At 48.0% G+C, this 18,411-nt stretch overlaps 1 protein-coding gene across 1 annotated transcript in view; it reads right to left on the bottom strand.

Annotated features, from left to right (window-relative positions):
* Positions 1–17,876, bottom strand: part of NCALD (neurocalcin delta) — a 52,540-nt gene extending 34,664 nt beyond the window's left edge. Inside the window, exon 1 of the mRNA XM_072851175.1 lies at positions 17,752–17,876. The gene's annotated coding sequence lies outside the window, so the exon portion shown is untranslated. The remainder of the gene's footprint in view (positions 1–17,751) is intronic.
* Between the last annotated feature and the right edge of the window lie 535 nt (positions 17,877–18,411).

The raw sequence follows: 18,411 nt of genomic DNA, 5'->3' as shown, positions 1-18,411 counted from the left end.
AGCATCTAACTCCAGATTCAGAAACCTAAATTTAGCTGTCTCCGTGCAAGCTATGGAAATCTATTCACTACCATTGCTGGAGTGCAGAGAGTGACTGAGCAAACCCCAAATTCATGGGCTGATTTTAGGCAGAAACAGAAATATTGGAGGCTAGTTTCACGAAACTGCTTGAGGAGAACACAGTCTCAGTTTGCTCAACATCCAATGTCAAATTGAATTATATAATTTGTTGTTGTTGTGGAGTTCCTTCATTTTAGCAAAAAGAGCTGGAAAATACAACCTCGTGCCAAATTAAAGCCTTTTCTGCCCGATTGCTCAGTTCAGCAGACAAATCCTCACATCAATTATTCTTAGAGCTGCAGCCAGGATAACCGTCCACCAAATGAGTAAGATGAAGTCTGGAGTGTCATGAGAGTATCTGGTCCTTGGCTTTAGATCATCTCAGATGTAGGCACAAGGTGAAGGCTTGTCAGCCAGCCCTCAACATGCAAAGGTGACAGCTTATTCTTCAGATCAGAGAATGCTCTAATGTTAATTAAAAAAGCAAAATTATAATGCAGGGAACAAGCTTAGCTAGACTGATTTGATATTTCTGAAGGCTTTTTCCTCTTTTTTTTTAAGGGAGAATCATTCAGTTCTCATTTATACAACACGTTCAGAAGAACTAGCTGATAACATTGAGAGATATCCAAAACCTGAACTGTTCAAGGGAAGGAGGGCAAGGGCTGCTCTTCCTGTCATCAAAAGGGCAGCCAAATATTCAGTAATTTCTCCTCTATTGCTTTATTTGAGCCTAAAAGAGAAGTAGCTCTGTTCTTTGGTTTGTGGGATGTCACCACCAACTCCTCCAAAAGTCTCTAGACCCTTTGGGACAAAGAAGAAAGGAAGACAGTCAGATCTTTGTGGGGAATCACAGGGAGATGTTGAGGGAGAAGTCTTGCAGTCTTAATTGAAGAACTAGCAGGAATGCTGTTTTAGGACTACAAGATATTTATAGTCTCACCCATTTTGAATGTAAAGGATACAAATATCATTTTTGCTATTCCTCTGCAGGCTAAGATCTGAGCAATACAGGCCAGAGCACAAAAGAATTTTCACCCCATTCCAAATTCCCATTAAAAAATTTACTAAGCCTGAGTAATGAGTTTAGTCATTTGAATCATGAATTTGGCTTCGTAACCCGCTGGGAGACTGAAGTAGAGCAAAACATGTCTGCTAACACCCCGACTTGAGCACTACAGTTGGCAAGTCCTGCTGAAGAGAGATCTCTGACTGAAGTTGTAGAAATGTTAGAGGTTAGAACTGAAGTTTCTTGGCAGAACTGACCTTATATGGAAACCCCACAGAAAGTCTGCCTGCATTGGCTTTCAAACCAGCACATAAGCTTTCATTTCTAATAGATAGATATATGTGTACAGAAAGGTTAATTCAAAACCACTTAGGTAAAATCAAAGTAAATCATTCCTGCTGGGGGCGGTGCTGGACAGAGTCAGACAGATGTTTTCTCTTTAAGGATCATGGGTTGAAATGAAAGGGGAAATCTCAGGTGGAAGGTGGTTACAACAGAGTTCTTCAAAGATGAGTCTCAGCATGGATCTTGTTCAACATTTTCGTTAATAACCATGATGCATAATCTCAAAGCAGTGCAGTGACACCAAGGTGGGAGGCACTGTCAGCTGGACAGCCAGGCTACCACACAAGAAGAATGGGATGATTTTAGCACTGGAATAGTGCAATGGGATGAAATCCTGTATTACAAAGTGCAGTTTCTGAGGGACCAGTACGAAGAATTGATGCTTTTAACTAGAAATGATGGAGCAGGAGGAAGAGCTGAAGATCTTATATAGCCATAAGACAACTGAAAAACACCAATACGATGTGACCTGCAGGGGACAAATGATGCTTCCTAACAAACCTGCTGAGACTGATCTGGTGAGTCCAGGTAGGGGGAAGTGGCAATGCTAAAAACACAGCAGGTTGCAGAAGAGTTTGGAGATACGAGGGTTCACCTGGATTACTGTAGTAGGTGGCCAGGAAAGCATGCTCAGGAAAAGGGATTTTGGCCTGCAGTGGCTGCAGAGCAGGGCCATTAAGCCAAATAAGGGAATGGAAAGCCTGTGCTCTCAGAGGAGACCAGAGGCACTCGGCTGTTTAGCCTAGCTAAAGAAAGGCCAAGAGGGGATATGGTTGTAGTCTATAAATACATCAGAGGGGGTAAACACTAGGGAAGAAGAAAAGCTATTTAAACTGAAGGACAATGCTGGCACAAGAACAAATGGGTATAAACTAGCCATGAATACATTTTGGCTGGGAATGAGAGGCAAATCTCTAACCACTGGAGCAGCGAAGCCTGTGGAACAGCCTTCTCCGAAGATCACAAGACAAATGGCCTAGCTCACGTGAAAACGGAGTTTGAAAAATCCACGAACAGGGTCTATAGGACGTAGATACCTGCAGTGGACTAGATGAGTCAGGAGGTCCCCCCCTGTCCTGCCTTCCTCTGGAAGAGAAACGGCATCCTAAAAACCATGCGTGGTTCTTACAGCGGACAGTCTTTCTGGCACAAAGGATCACCAAGAGGAGAGCCAAAGGCAGTAACGTTAAGTAAACGTGTTTACAATATCTCTGCCTTCCTCTGCAGTATGTAATCTCCTGCTGCCGCACATCAGTAACGCGGAGCGGCAGGCATGTGAGCAGAGGGTTATACTAGCAGACGAGCCGGGGCCAGGACGCAGCAGACCGGTCAGGAGAGCCGGCCAGCTCTGTCAATTCAACCATCAGAAAGCACTGGCAGCAGCAATATGATTATTGCAAAAAATTTAATTGAAATTAAGATTTACAAGTAACCTCAATAAAATTCGCAGCTGGTTGGGCTTAACCTTGGAGTCAAGAGGATTAGCAGAGCATGTTGTCCAAATCTGTGAAATAGTAAGTTTTCCATTTTCTTCAAAAGTGAATCATGTGCCCAGTTTCTATTCAGTATTGATGGAGCAATTCACGCTTTCTACAAAGTTTTTCTTCCTTAATATGATCCCTTTGTCTCCTATAGGGAACACAATAACTTATTAATACCACGTAGTTTTTTCAGCTGAAGACCTCTGACCACGTTACAAAGATTACTGGGCGACAGCTGCGTTTCAGTGTTGACTGAACCGAGGCACAGGAGGAGGGAGGAAAGGGTTTTCTAAAACACCTGTATGGCTCCTCATGTCACCTGGGCCTGTGCTCCTGGAACATCTGGGGTCAGTTTTCAAGGTTCCTGGATTGGCAGGGACTCACAGGGGGACTGGCACAGGACAGTCTCATCAGGCGCTCTCTGACCCTACCAGGGCACAGAGCCTGTTGGCACTTCCACCTCCTGAGGCCATCCTCCTGCTCCAGGGCATGCCCAGGACCATCTTGGTTGTGGCAGAGGGGACCCATGCTCGCCCCAGGCCACCCCATGACAGACACGGAGGAACCCCTGCCCATCACCTTCACGCAGCAGTGCCCTGAACGCAGGGGGCTGCTCCCACAGCCACGGTGCGCGGGTGCTGCTTCATCGCTCAAGCTGTGCGCTCCCGCATCCCTGCACTCGCAGTCCCGCATCCCCAGCGTTACGTGACTTATCGCACTGCTGCTGGGCCTCCTTCTTTCCTTGCTAGCCTCAGCACACCCATTCCTCCACTGGCAGAAAATGGCCCTCAGGTATTCATGGCTGGAAAGTACTTCATATAACAAAATAACATAATATTCACCATTTGATGTGTCTTCTCTATGTTTCAAATAATTCAAATGACAGTTTTAAGGAGGGCTGTCCCTGCAGTAAGTAACACAGACTCTTCGGATGCTGCAGGGTACAGGCAATGTTTGATTCTGCTGTTTAACTATCAGGTGCTTATATGCAAAAAGTCAAGAAGTTACCCTGTATGAAAGTTGTCAACTGCCCACTTAATGGGGAAGATCACAGCTGGAGGGGAGCTGCTGCCCTAGGACATCACCTTGGGCTGAATTTTCTCTTCTCCTCCTCCGAAAATTTTCTGCCCAGCATTTGAAATAGCAACGAAGTATGACATAGTTGTGAATGACACCAAGGCACTTCACTTTGTAAAACAAAAACTAGCCATGCACGGGTCTGCAAGTGGAGAGGAACACCACCACCGTCCTCTGCTATCTCATGAGCTTCCAGAGGGCAGCACCGAGCGCAGTGAAGCTGGTTCAAGATGAAACAGGGTGATCAACGGCCGATCGTCTGAACTCTCTGCCCACATTTTGGCTATCATCTCATACGTTTCCTCAGGCTAGGAAAAAATAGCCGAGAACAGATCCCACAATACCTAACAAATTCATCTAATGCCAATTTCTCTTGGGGGCTGTGTAATATAGTTAACCACCGTTCCCATTAGAAACACCAAACCTAATTAGTTTATGTAACTGCATTAGATGGAGAAGGTGCATGTTGCTGATAGTTGCTTAGTGGGAACGCAGCGTAGATCTTCCTTTTGTCCACTTCTAATTAAAATGATCTTCTTTGTATATTAGATTCAGCAGCTTATAATGAAATGCAATAAAGATTCCTGGAGTAAATCACATTTTTCTTAATATGTTTAAACAATTTTATGGAGTCTTTTATTGATTGGAGGAGGAGCAGTTTCAGGAATAATGTGCTTAAGCAGACATGACAAACGGTCCAATTACCCAGCACTTCTCAAGACTAATGCCTGAAGTAACGAGCATGTCACACAATGGGGCCGCTTCCATTTGTGCCAGACGCCTGCGAGGCAGCGATCATGAGTCTTTGCAACTGGTGGGGTGGGGGATTTCAGAAATGACTGGGAGAAAAGCCTGTCACTGTATTGTCTGCGTGAACAAATTTAGCACTCTGAAATCTTGATCAAAATTACCCACCAGCAGAATTAGATAACCAACTTTAAGTAGTAAGGAATAGGGAGTTATGTCCAGTTGAGCAGTGGCAATTTGGACAACACTGATTCTTCAGTGGAAAGATTGAAGCAAAACGCAAAATATGATGCAGAACAATGAATGCAAACGCTGATGAAACACGCAAATGGTTGAATAGGCTTTTATTACGAGATGAAACAACTGTGCTTTAAAATAGGAGCACATTTTGGTTAAAAAATGAACAAAGTCAAGGAATTGTACATTAGAGCCAGATGCTTAGTGGAACTAGAAATTTAAGAAAGTTTTTGCTTTTATCTGATGATGCTTGGAAGAAGAACTTGTGTTCAGTTTTGTGAAAGAAATATTTCCTGTTGTTGAGCTTTCCTTTAGGAAGACATGTTTCTGTTCCACTAGTGAGAGCAGTTGTGTAGCCATAAATGCATGGCAGACTGTGCAGGGCAGGTCTTTAATTATACCTATCCTTCCGTGAGTTCACTGGGAGACAATTGCTCAAGGCTAATAAGGATTAAAACATATTCAATGACTCTGAAAAAATGCCTTAATGCTAGTCTTCCTAAATCCCTGTATTACTTGGAGCAGTATGAACACAGCAACTTCTGTTTGCAAGTGAAAGGGAAAAACTTTACACTTCCATGCAGTCATGCCCATGTCCTGCTTTACTAACCAAAACCTGGGGTCCTGCTTTACCAAACCCCACAGTTCAAAACAGCCCAGCCAATACCCTCGTGCTCTGCAGGGCTTTGATGTAAAGCTGCAAATGATACCGACACTACCATGCGATGGCTTCCATGAAAGGACCTGCCAAGACATCATAGTCGTGGCCACGTTCATCTGACTGGGACGGCCACTGACATTAAGTGATTCGCCTGGGGTTACAAGTGAGTCCGTGGAGGGGTTTAAATGAGGACCGCAGCCTGAAGAGTCCCAGCGTGACAGATTTTGCCTGCTACCAAGTGACATAGCCTACCTCTGCTTGGCATCTGATAAATGAACTGCATTTCCAGCATGCAGCAAGGTCGAAGTTGAGTCCCGTCCCACCAGCCGTGTGGCCGGCAATGTCCCCAGGGACAGGAGGCTGCTGCCCCAGAACAGAGGCACAGGCAGCCAGATCTCACTGGGAAATCCAGGGAAAGTGGAAAACACTCCATGCTTAACAGAGGAAGTAATAAAAACAATCAAACGTGCTTGAAAAGCCGCAGGCAAGGAGATAGGTAAATGCTCCCCTGGCTCTCTCGAACCCCACTGACATTATACTCCAAGGCCAAAAATGTAACGGTTGAATTCAACAAAAACAGAAGCACTAGGAGAAAACTGCACCCAGAAATCTCCTTTGCTTTTTACCGCTTTCAACCCTGAAGTTTTATGAAGAGAGCACCTAGACATCACTTCCTTCTTGCAGAGCACAATATGAAGTACTTGACAGTGCTGCACGGCAGAGGCAGGGCTGCGTGCGGGGCGGCGGCAGCCGGGGAGCCCCGGTGCCATTAGGCAGCGAGCGCACAGGGCTCACTCCAGGCAGGGGAGGGTTTAGAAAACAGACATTGGGCACAACACAGCATTAGAAAAGTGGCTCATGTCGGTCTCTCATTGAGAGGGTTAATAAAATAACAATAACAATAACAATAACAATAATAATAATAATAATAATAATAATAATAATATAATATGCCAATTGTATAACAATTTACTCATTCTGGAGACATAGCGGAGCAGAAGGGGTGTAGCACTAGATATCCATCGCTGCAGTTTCCACATCTTAAAAATAAATGGATTGTAAGCCAGAGAAGGTTTAAAACTGAATCAGGCAGTATGCAGTGTGTGTACTAAGGAACAACACTAAATCAGCATCAAAACCACACACGAGGGAAAGAAACCTCTGTAGAGAGTCAGGTCAGCACGGTACATGATAATGTCCCTCTATGCAGACAGTTGTTTCTCTATAGGCTAAAGGTTTTTCTTTATCCTTCCTTCTAGCCATGTTCCTCATTTCCTTCGCTCTGGTCCTACTAAAAACCCACTGCTTTGTTCGGCAGACTGGAGCGGCCAGCCTTTTTGTCATGCTTCAGCGGGCTGGTTTCCTGCTGGTGGCCGCGGCGAGAGCTTGCAACTCATGAGCTTTCCCCAGCCCTGGGCTTCAGCAAAAATGCTTTTCTAGTTTTAAGGGTGTTTTTCCAAGGATCCCCACCCAGTTATGCATGATGACATTTAGCACATCACCTGTGACTAGGAAGCAAACGCATCTGGGTGCATTCCCCAGCACAGGGACCAACTGGCACAGAAATTCCCTCCTCCATGCTATTGAGCTTTTGCATCCTCCTGAAGAGTAACCGTGTGCCATCTGCCCCGTGGGACGGGCTCAGTGGCACAGGCTAAGTCCCGGACTGGGAGACACGGGCTAAGACACATGAATTGGCTGGGAGCCACACTGGGATAGGGACCACTCTGGACAGAGTGGTTTTGATCACTGAGCTCCAGTGCTGGGGATGCTCCCTATTTAACGCGGTACGGACACAGCCAGCAGCCGTAGTACAGACACAGCCATTACCTCAGGAAACTGGATAACTTGTCACCTACTTGAATGTTAATGCTAAAATAAGAAATGTCAAGGCTTGGGAGAAGCAAGCTGTTACCTACTGGGAAAGGGGCATTGAGAGGGGATCATGAACTAAGCTCAGGGTCCAAATCATTTGGGACACGCTCTGCAAGCAGCCTTGGGCTCTGTGATGGGCTTGATGGGGCTCTGGAGGGGTTTCAGGGCACTGCAGACCAAGCAGCCAGATGGGCATGCCAAGGGGGGCACCACTGGTGAGCACAGGAAAAAGCCCAGTGGGAAGGGCCAGGGGAGGTGGGAATGGTGGGGTGGGCAGCGGCAGCCCCAGCTGGGGCGGAGGGCGCTGGGGGACGGCATCTGCCTGATGCTGGTGCTCTCCAGTGGTACAAGCAGGCAGGAGCCTGGGCATCTCCATCACAGCTCTGCACGCAGGCTTCTGCCTGATTTTGGTAGCCCTCTGCTGACAGCGACACAGAGCCCAGAGCCTTGCTCCCACGCTGCATATATGTGGGTCCTGCTCTCCACCGCAACGGACACTGCTCTTCATATATGTGCCAGTGGCACCCCTGAATGCCAGCCTCAGTGGGGCTCAGCCCTTGTACCCCTGAATGCCAGCCTCAGTAGGCTTGACCCTTGCACCCCAAATGCCAACCCCAGTGGGCTCAGCCTCTGCCCGCACTAAGCAAGCCTGTGGCTAGGGTTATTCCAGACCCCAAACCAGAGAGGGGGCTGTGGCACGGCTGGTCCAGCCCCCCAGCACCCTGTATTTAGCAGCAGCATCTGTCCAAGCAGCGGGTGACTCATCTGGGTCTGGCCACCTCCTCGCGGTGCCTTTCACTATGACTCTGGGGATTTCCACAGAGAGGCGGGCGCTGCTGCCTCCGGTGGGGCAGAGCTGGGGGGTCCTGCCTGCTGAAGCCCCCGCACGCAGTGGGGGGCAGCTCCTCTCCATCCCCCTGCCAGGGCCGCAGGAGCGCTGGCTGGTCTCCGGCAAGGGCAGCGAGGATGGGATGCTCCTCTCCCCCTGCTCAGCGCTTGGGCAGCTGGCCAGCCACAGCGAAGGTGAATCGCTGGGACACGGTGACAGCAAGCTGCTGCTGTGAGCATTTCATTTTTAATTCCTCTCAGGGCTTCTTTCCCACCGGCCCCCCCACCCCCTGGGGCAAGGCTGCTGGCCCCTGTTTCTGGAGCTCAAGGTGTTTGGATGCATGCCTGACCGTGAGGGATGAGAGAGGGGTGTCCCCGGCCAGCCCTGGCGGGTGCTGCAGGGAGCCCCTCTGGAGCAGCTGCTTTCCCAGGTCACCTTTCAGGGATGGGACACCTGAGGCACCCCGAGGGCTGGGGCTGCGTCCTGGCTCAGTGGGATCTGCCTATATCACCGGTCCTGTGGCCAGGCTTCCTCGGGCTTATTGTCCCAAAGGCTTCCCCTCCTTCTCCTTCAAAGCAGCATCCACCAGCAAGAGATGCTTCTGGTCAAGTTGGGCTACAAAGATGCTGGGCAGCAGGAGGTGCCGCCTCCCAGGGCACCTTCCCACCGGACTGGCCACGAGCACGTCCTCTGTGTAGCTGGAAGCCATTCAGATGTGTTCAGGCTTCCCCTTTGAAAGAAGAATAATAAATGTTTCTCTACAAGGGCAGCTGCAAGCTGTGCAAACCCGAAGCTTGCCCCTGAGAAGCACCACTGAGGGCTGTCAGGAAGGAATTGCCAGGCTCACCGCTGAGGAGGCAAAATTGCCTGAAATACTGGAAATTGTCACCTGCCTGGTAGTTGCCATTAGCATCCAAGGGCAGCTTGGAGCCCCTCAGTGCAGACGCGGGAGAGCGTGCAGCTGTCCTGCTCGGCTGCAGATCCCCTCCTCTCCCCGCTCAAGCCATTCCTCTGCTTGAAAATGTTATTTTGGGAAAGAAATGAATAATGGGAACAGCACTGGAAAAGCATGGGGAATTCAGCAAACAAAAGAAAAGCTGCTATTTTCGAAAATGCCTCAAACTGGTAACCGTGGCTTGTTTTAACCCCTTCTCTCCCAGCTGTCTCTCCACCGCCCTGCCTGGAGTGCCGTCCGCAAGCACGGTGGGAGCCACGCGCAGGAAAGGTGTGTCTTCTGCAGGCTCCCGGTACAGGAGCAACCCCATGGTGAACTAATAACTGACACACGGTAAACGAATAGTGAAATACTCTTCAATTTCTAACCAGACACTTTGAATTAAGTGAGGTAGGTGTTTCTGCAAGGGTCCCAGTGTCTAATAAAAGGAGTAAAAATCAGGAAAGCAGTCACCCTACGAGTGCTTCTGTCATCTTTTGTCACCTCTGAAACAGTTGTATTTTTCTAATTGGGGCATCACAAGCATTACGTGGACATGGTGAGTTGGGGGGATCTAACCTTGCACAGCAGCTTGCTGCCCATGGTTCACGGAGAAAAGGCCATCACTGCTGCAAGAAAAGAATCTCCTAAGTCTGCAGATCCAGGTAAACATTTACCATTATAAACTTATCTTCACAAATTCACCGAGACCCGCACAGAGCTGGCAAGGAGCATGTTATACTGCTGTTTCATCAGCTCTCATTTACCCTTGCCACTAGTGTGACCAGGTCTGCAAGGTCTCTTTGCAGCCCTGGTCAGCATTGGCATGGCTCTCCTGCCTGCGGCAGCCTGCACCAAGGGAAGGCACAGGTGGCATCTGGGCCACCACTGCAGGTGGCTCCGCAGGTCCTCCTGACAAAAGGGACCAGCCGCCTTCCCACGTGGGCTAAAACCTAGCAGACAAGAGGCAAAATAGGAAATAAAAGTGGTGGAACCGCTGCCCTGATGATGCTGGAGGAACAACGACTAAGGTCTGAGCTCATGTTTTCAGTTCCTAAAGCGACACTGCTCTGCCTGAGCATGCTGTGCACATCGGCTGGGACTCCCATGGATGCCACAGAGCCAGCAGCAGGGATGGGGGCTGCTCTCTCACAGGCAATCTCATTTCTGCATTTTTCAGAAAAGAGTCCTTTTTGTTTCAGGAAGAAGACTCCAAACACTGCTCCCTGGATTTTTCCCCTTCCAGGAGAAGTCCGAGAAAATAAAAATCTATATTTTGTTCAGAAAGAGAAGAGTTCCTCTTTCCACTGCCCATGACCTTCCCAAGTCACAGCACTTCTGCCTTTCACTGAACTCTGCTTCTCAGCTTTTACCTTAGTGGGGACGAGTGAGACTTCCTTGGCAGGAGTCACTCAGCTCCTTCGTCAGGCTCTGTCAGCTGAGGTAAAGCAAAATGTAGATAGTCTTTCTGCAGAAGTGCCCACTACCCAGCGGCTCTTCAATAACTCTGTGACTGAATAGTCCCACACAGACCTCAGAGCTGTAAGTGGTTTAACATCATGTGTCATCAAACATTACATGCTTTGCAACTCACGGTGGGGATTTGATGAAGGAAACCCTCCAATGTGCAAGGAAGAACTGCAAATTCTGATAATGTTCTCAGTTTTTAGCAGTAAAATAATTGAAAGTGAAGGGTGAAGTGAAATAATTGAAAGTGAAATCTGCGTGCTATGTCAAACCAACAATAGTGTTCAAGCAAGAGGAAACCGTGGTTAGACTGAAAGATGTATCCTTGGCTAGCCGTAATTTTGCACTCTTCTTGTTCACATCAGCCTGTGAAATATGTGTACAAAAATGCAGGCTACTCTTCAGATGAGACTGTTTTAGTAGGGTCAGAACGACTTTATATGAAAAACCTCACGCAAGATAAACAGCTATGAATAGGACACTTGACAGACAGGTCCAGAGGACAACAGACAGTGTTTCTGCTGCGATATAATTGCTCTAATTGGACCTGGGCTTGCTAAAATGGTAAAGTTAAAGAGGACTGTGCAATCATGCTGCCATTCTGCACAAAAGAATAGTGTTGTGATAGGAAGCATATAGCAGTTGTGGAAATAATCAACGGCTTTGTGTTCGCTTCCCCCTGGCATCTTGGATTTGCCATTAGGAACATGCACACAACATGAGCAGAATATTTTCTTTAGAGTTAAAGGTTCTCGGGGCTGAATTGCTTCATGGCTGAAGTCTCTTCGAGTATTATTCAGCTGAAGTTAGGCACTTCAAATGAGCCGGATCCATTGTGTTTTTGCAGTCCTGGAGGAGATGCAGAAAGGCTGTGTGAGGCATAGTCAGGGAATCTGGCCACTCTAGGAGCGAGGGAATTTGGTGAGGAAAAAAGCTAACTTTGACCTTCTTCAGCTTTAACTTGTCTTCTCTGGAGCAAAAGTTGTAAACTACCTGATCTGCTCATCTAATAAAACCTCCATACACGTAATCTTAGGCCTCTCCAAAACCTGATCTCTTCTATGAAATGCGAATAAACATTGAAGCTTTTAAAGACAAAATCTTTGTTCTCCAGTAGCATGTACTGTGCAAGGGTTGACTGTGCAGTGTTTCTCCAGCCCTATTTTGAACCCAGCAGAGAGAGCAGCCCTTTAGCCACCATTACATCAGACGGCAGCAAAATGACAGAGCATCAGCATTTTGTTTTCCTGACTCCCTCAGGCAGCTCTGTTTCACATGAGGTTTGGCTGGCCCATACCACGGACAACCTGCGACATTGGGCAATGCTACCAAAGGTCCCCATCACAAACGCAGCGATGACCACAGAACAGCCAAGAAGTGGCAAGCCTGCCCCTGGCCTCATCCCGCTATCACCTGGTCACTTAGTCTTGCTCAGAGCCCTCCTTTCCCCATGCGGCACCACTTGCCCTGGGGTCCATCCTGCCCCTGCGGCAGGCAGCCCGCTCCAGAGCCCCCATTCTCTCAACGGTGAAATTCAGCACACTGCTAAGAGGCTTTGTGACAAAGCGGCAGGTATAAACCTATCTCAAAGCCTTTCAGCCCCAGTGTGCACCTGCTTCCGTGCACAAAGACGGCTGAAACACTGTCTCCTGCCCTTCTGGAGTTTCTAAGTAAATGTGCAAAAATACTGATGTGATGCTCAGGAGCTGCTCATGCCCACCTGCCGACCAGCACTCGCACAGGGCACGTGGATAAGCGAGGCCACGTATCCATACAGAGCCACCCTGGCTTATTGCACAAAGTAACAAAAATCGCTTCTCAGGTCGTCTGCAGTGACGCCCTGAGAGCTCCTGCCCTTTGCTCACATTGCAAATACCAGATCCAGGTTGCAGGACTTGCATCATCCAAAATGTGAGTGATGGAGCAGACGTCCTCCCCTGCGCCCAGGCAAAGCGCCAGGGCTGGGTGTAGGTGGGTGCAGGAAGGTGGCCCTTTGCAGGTATAGGAAAAGGTCCTGTTCCTCACAGCACCCTGGGGACGACAGTGTCCCTGAGTCACTAGGGACCATGTCACCAGCCAGCCCATTTATCCGTGCAGTCCTGAGTTCATAGGTCCACACTTCTCCTTTCCCTGCCCTGTCCTGACACTTCCTCTGGAGGAGCACTGGGGCTCAGCAGGACTGTGAGATGTGCGGGGACATGGAAGCATCCAACATGCCCTGCACTCAGTTTCTGCCTTCTCCCAGTGCTGCCTTTGCTTTGTGCATCATGAGCTCTGCTCCACATATGTGCTTGTCCAATGCCCCAGCAAGGTGGTAGGAAAAATTGACCATGGATGATGCTCTCCAAAGGAGTGTTTCAGACAAAATCGGACAGGATTTATCAACACAAGTCCAACTAAAAAGAGACGATGTGCTCATTTCCAGCTAATATGTCTGTGATAAGCCAAAGATTGTAATAAGAATAATAAAAACCTGTAAGGATTGACATCAGTGAGATTTACGCAGCTAAAACTTTGCACAACACTGTGAACATGTACAGCAAAAAGTCTTGAATTACAAAAGAAGAGAAAGAGAGCTACACTGAGACCTATCCTCTGCTCTGTCCTGTGAGAGGAGGCATTGCTGGGAATTCTGGGCACTGGGCAAATTAAAACCAGCGTTTCAGACCAAACTACAAGCTTCTTGGCTTTTCCTCATGTAAATCAGATTCTTACATTATCTCAGTGTCGTTTTGTGGCTGAAAGCAATTCAGCAACTATCAGCACAGCCAGACTGAAATTCAGCAGAACAGGATCTGGGCACTTCAGCTCTTAATGATTAGATGTTTCTGTGGAAATGAATCTTGCAAAAAAATGAAGTTCAGCAGAAAGTTGACAGCGTGTTGAGACCGCAGAAGGGAGAGGAACTTTACAACTCGGCCTTCACATTTTCCACCTATAGGATTTCAACATTTACTAAAGTTGTAGTGAGGGCAGCTTCTTCACAGTGCTCCCTCTGGGAAATATCACATTCAGCAATTCCTGAATTACAGTTTCTAATTATATTTTCATACTGTAATGCTGTCTGAAATGCAAATTTGATGACAGAATAATTCGATCCATGTAAAATAATTACAAAATTACTGTTTCTCAAACCTCAACTCATACTCCCTGCTATTTAAGAAGATAAATTTAACAGCAGCAAAAGTACAGCCAAAACATAGTTATTTTTTTAACTGTTATCTGACTATAACTGTCTGCATAGATTTTGGCTCACCATGGAAGATTATTTCTAAAATATGACTACCAAAAACATTCCAGAGTTAGGATTTTTGTTACTTTTGCTTGGAAGCAACAATCAGGTCAACTTTTATGTTGCAGTCAGAATACCATACGCATGGCATCTGGGTTTAATTGGAAAAGCAACAGTTGATTAAAATGCCAAATCTCTACTGCAGCTCAGTTATCATTTAAACTAGTTGTTGCTAATGTTGGTGCAGGACATTAAATTAGTAATGATTTTTAGCAGGGTGGAAAACAACTTCTGCAATATTTAATTTAAGAGCCTGAAACTCCATACTGCTACATCAGTTCCCACTGTCTGACAATTCCCCCCCTGTACAGGGGATTTTATTCCCTCCCCAAACTATTGCCTTGAGTAGTGGCTAGGACCTTTAAAAAGACAGCAGAAATCTCATTTTGTTTGAAAAAATGCAAGAAGGAGTCAGTGTTCTGCGTTGAAGGTATTTTTAGGCTTTATTATGTTTCTAGCCTAAATTTAGATTGCCATTGCCCATCAACTCAACCAGATCAAGGTAGCACACACTAAAGGCTTGAGTTTGTTATTATTACTAGGCTAGAGGCATCAACAGCTCGCATCTGTTTTTTTAATTCTCCTAGCTGCATCCAGTTGTGTGAGAAGTGACTCCAGGAGATCTCAGTCCTGTTTTTAGCCAAGGTCTCTCCTAAGGTGAAGTGCTCCGATTCCTCAGGAATTGCTGGTCTGCTCCCCCTTCTCCATGGACAAGGAGGCTGTCGGAAGAGATCATCTCCTCCTCATGTGCGTGCAAGGGGGTGACATTTGCAAATGATATGAAGTCTGATGGGAGGTGTGAGGGTCAATCTGGCCTCCCCAGAAGAAGGTGGAGCGTCACCAAGCCCGTGTGCATCTCATTTTTTTTCTCTTTACGTCAGAGGATTTCAAGTCCAAGTAAGCTGGCAGTCTCATGGTTGCGGTGTTGGGCAGAAGATGAATGATGGGCTGCAGACACCTTCCCCCCCTCTGAGCTGTAGGAAGGAACCTACAGGCTGTTCCTTTCTCATGGTGGGTGAAAGCATAGCAGGGCAGAGACGGCGGGATGCTTAGCATTACATTGCCTGGCAACTTCATACACTCCCAAGGTAAAATAGAAGTGTTTCTCAAAAGGGTTTGGTACAGAGCTGACCAGTGAAAATGAGCACATGAAATCACCAAGCAGAGGCACACAGCCCCGGGACAACTCTCACACCCCATCCCCTGCCCTTCTCCGGAGGAGGAACCTCTGCCTTTCCCTCCAGTCGCAGACTCTTGCACTGCTTGCCTGACCTCTTGGCCATCCCCTCCTCCGGGGCTCAAAGGGGCCCGGGCCGATGGGATGCCCGAAGCCCCCAAAGACTCAGCAAGAGGGGACCGAGCTGGCCACTCTGCCAAGCAGGACACAGCCCTGTGCAACCTCAGTGGCACTCACCAGCTCCCCCAGTAACGCTGCCTCTCAGACCTCCTGCCACAACATGGCCAGGACCCTTCTGGTAAAACGTGAAGCAGTTTATCGTCCTTGTCTCTCAGGTCAAGTTAGTGCCTTTTGAAGACTTGCTCAGTATCGCTAAAGCAAGGTATGTCCATTCCAGCTGGAGATGAGGAACCTATTTTTAAGATATTTCTAATGAATAGCTCCTCAGCAAAAGCTGCATCAATTATTTTTCACCTTGCAGGTGTTTTCAAGGCATCAAATGCTACGGGACGCTCAAACCTAAATGAATGGTGTGAAGCCCCAGCCCTCACCAAGCATCACTGCCACACCGACGGCTCAAGTCAAACCCAGCAGGCAACCACAGCTATATGTGGAGCCAAATCCTCCAGATGGGAAGGTGAATGACTTTTCTTGAATGACAGGTGCCACTCAGCTCGAATCTGTCCCCATACCCCATGCCCCAGTCCCTCGCCGGACTTGCCCCACCGATGTAAGCTGGCGAGCAAGCAGACCTCGGAGGGTGGTGGGCCGCCTCCCCCTGCCCTCCCCTCCCACCCCACCGCCCAGACTCTGGGGGGACTCACATGCAGGTGGGGGGGCATGGACCACCGTCAGCCGAAACACGGCTCCCCACACCGGCTGGGGAGCAGCCGTGCCCAGCTCAGCCCGGCTGGCTCGCCTGGGCGAGGACACCGAGAGCTCAGCTCCCTGCAGGAAGGCTGCGCACAGGGTGCTAGCATCTCCCCGGCGAAGCTGCGAGGCTCCTGTAAACCTTTCTTGAACTCACCTACGAGGAGCCAGTCAAGATTCCTCACGCACTGATGCATTGGCATCAGGTGAAGAATTTAATAAAGAAAATTTAAAATATTTCACCCCCCCAAACACTGATATTTTAGAGTTAAATTGGAAAGAACAGATGAGATGATAACGCCAAGTGAAATGGTTTAGAGGTTTCAGATGCATTTATCCTTGTTGCTCTGTTAAGAATGCCAAATGCAGTGAAATCCAGAGCACTAAGCCATAACTTTCCTTACAGAAGTGCTTTCAGTTTTAATCTCTGCCTTGGCTCCCTTTCTGAAACAATAACTTCTGCTGCATGTGGTAACATCAGAATAATTTTTATAGAATTTTTTTATCTTTTATTGCTCTGTGTTTTAAATTGTTTTGTAGCTCCGTGATTGTTTCAGAGTGGCAGCTGCTTTAGAAAATCATTACCATTATCAATAAACCCTTTGAACTTTGGGAGGAAGGGAACAGGAATATATAATTAGAGGAGATAAGAACGATCTAGCATACTTTTCCAGGAAACAACGCACATGATGCTTCAGCTGTAATCTGTTCTTAGAACGAATCTATATGTTCCCACACAAGCAAGCTCAGGCTGTGGCACTAAACTTCAGGAGCCCTGGGATCTCCTTCCCCACAACAGCCCCCTTGGAGTAAGTGCAATATAGAAACAGACCCAAACTCTCTCTTCTTTTTACAAAAAGACCCAAACAGCATTGCATTTTCCAGTTACCGTGGTGCTGTTCACGCTGCTGTTCTTTTTTTAGCTAGTCTAACCGCTCTCAACCCACAACAGAAAAAAAAAAGGCGAAAAACAAGCCGTGCATGTGTGTGTGAGAAAAAGGGTAAAAGCCTGTGTTACAGCGATGTTGCTCTCTTGGCGTATTTCAGATAATTTTTCAGGAAGCTCTTGATCCGTTCCTCTGTAAACACTATATGGTCAAGAGTGCCACATGCCCCAGGAGAGGGACAGAAAGCCTGGGGAGCGTGCGTGGTGCGGGGACTCCGTGTGAACAAAGATGATTTAAAGGCTCGAACTTTGGGAGTTGGATTTCAAGCTGTTCTAGCTGCATCGGCTGCTGGCTTGCCTCTCACTGAACACGCTGGGTACAAACCCGCCTGAATTGGACAGCATTAAAAAACTACAAGTTCCACAGAGGTACAAAGCTGTAGAGATGCCCAAATCAACACAATACCTAGACATCATTTCTTTTAACTCCCGAATGCATTAGCCTAGGATTACTCGTGTCCGTTTATATTCCTAAAGTGTCAAACGAGAACAATATCATTTTATTCTCCTTTCATGGATCATTAATCTAAATTTAACTCCGCTTTGCAGTCTGCACACAGAATTAGTAACTGGAAGCTGCTTTGCATTTATCTGATAGTGCCGGGCTTGTTCATCAAGGCAAACTTCCAGCCAAAACAAACAAGTGAACAAAATATCAGTCACGATAAGCTGCTTTCTATCCTATTTTTTTTAAAGGAAAAAAAAAACCAAACCACCTGACAAGAACGTAAAGCGAATTGTTACCTCACACTGCAGAAATGCAAGTTTTTAATAGTCCATGCTCTGGCAGCCCCTGAGAAACAGCAGCGGCGGCGGCGGCGGGGATAAATCCAGCATCCACTAGGTTCTCACAAGGCTTTGGCTGCGCGGCCGAAACCGCAGGCTCTGCCTCCAGCTGACGTCAAGGCGGCCGTCACATGGCCCGGCGCAAGCCCAGGGAGCACTGGTTGTCCTGGCAACCCCAGCACTGCTCCGAAATTATTTCAATAGGTCATCTGTCATACTGCGCGCCCTGGAACCATCACGGGCACCCGGACAACCCAAACACCCGGGGCTGGCTGGAGCTGGCTGCGCCGGGGGTTGGTCCCATCGTCGACGCTCTCTTAACCCCGTCCTCGTAAGAAAACACACCTCCCTCTTCCTCTTCCTCCTGCATCCCCAGCCTCGAGCGGAAAAAAAGACTTATACGCCTGGGTCGCCCAGGCACAGGGGCGAAAGCGCTGCCCTCCGTGCGCCCCTGGGCACCTCGATGATGCGCAGCTGGGCGCTGCACCGGCTGGCGAAAATCTGGGTCTTTCAAAATGACACGCAGCTGGGGTTTCATTCATAGCCACAGAGACGCGTGCTTGGTCTTCAGCAACTCTGCCTGTGCAGGGCTGTGGGCTGGCTCCCGGAGGTGCCTGG

The sequence above is a fragment of the Ciconia boyciana genome, chromosome 2 (genome assembly GCF_034638445.1).
Source record: "Ciconia boyciana chromosome 2, ASM3463844v1, whole genome shotgun sequence".
NCBI classification, from domain to species: domain Eukaryota; kingdom Metazoa; phylum Chordata; class Aves; order Ciconiiformes; family Ciconiidae; genus Ciconia; species Ciconia boyciana.
Note: the sequence above shows the minus strand (reverse complement) of the source record. Positions and strands in the feature narration are given on the sequence as shown.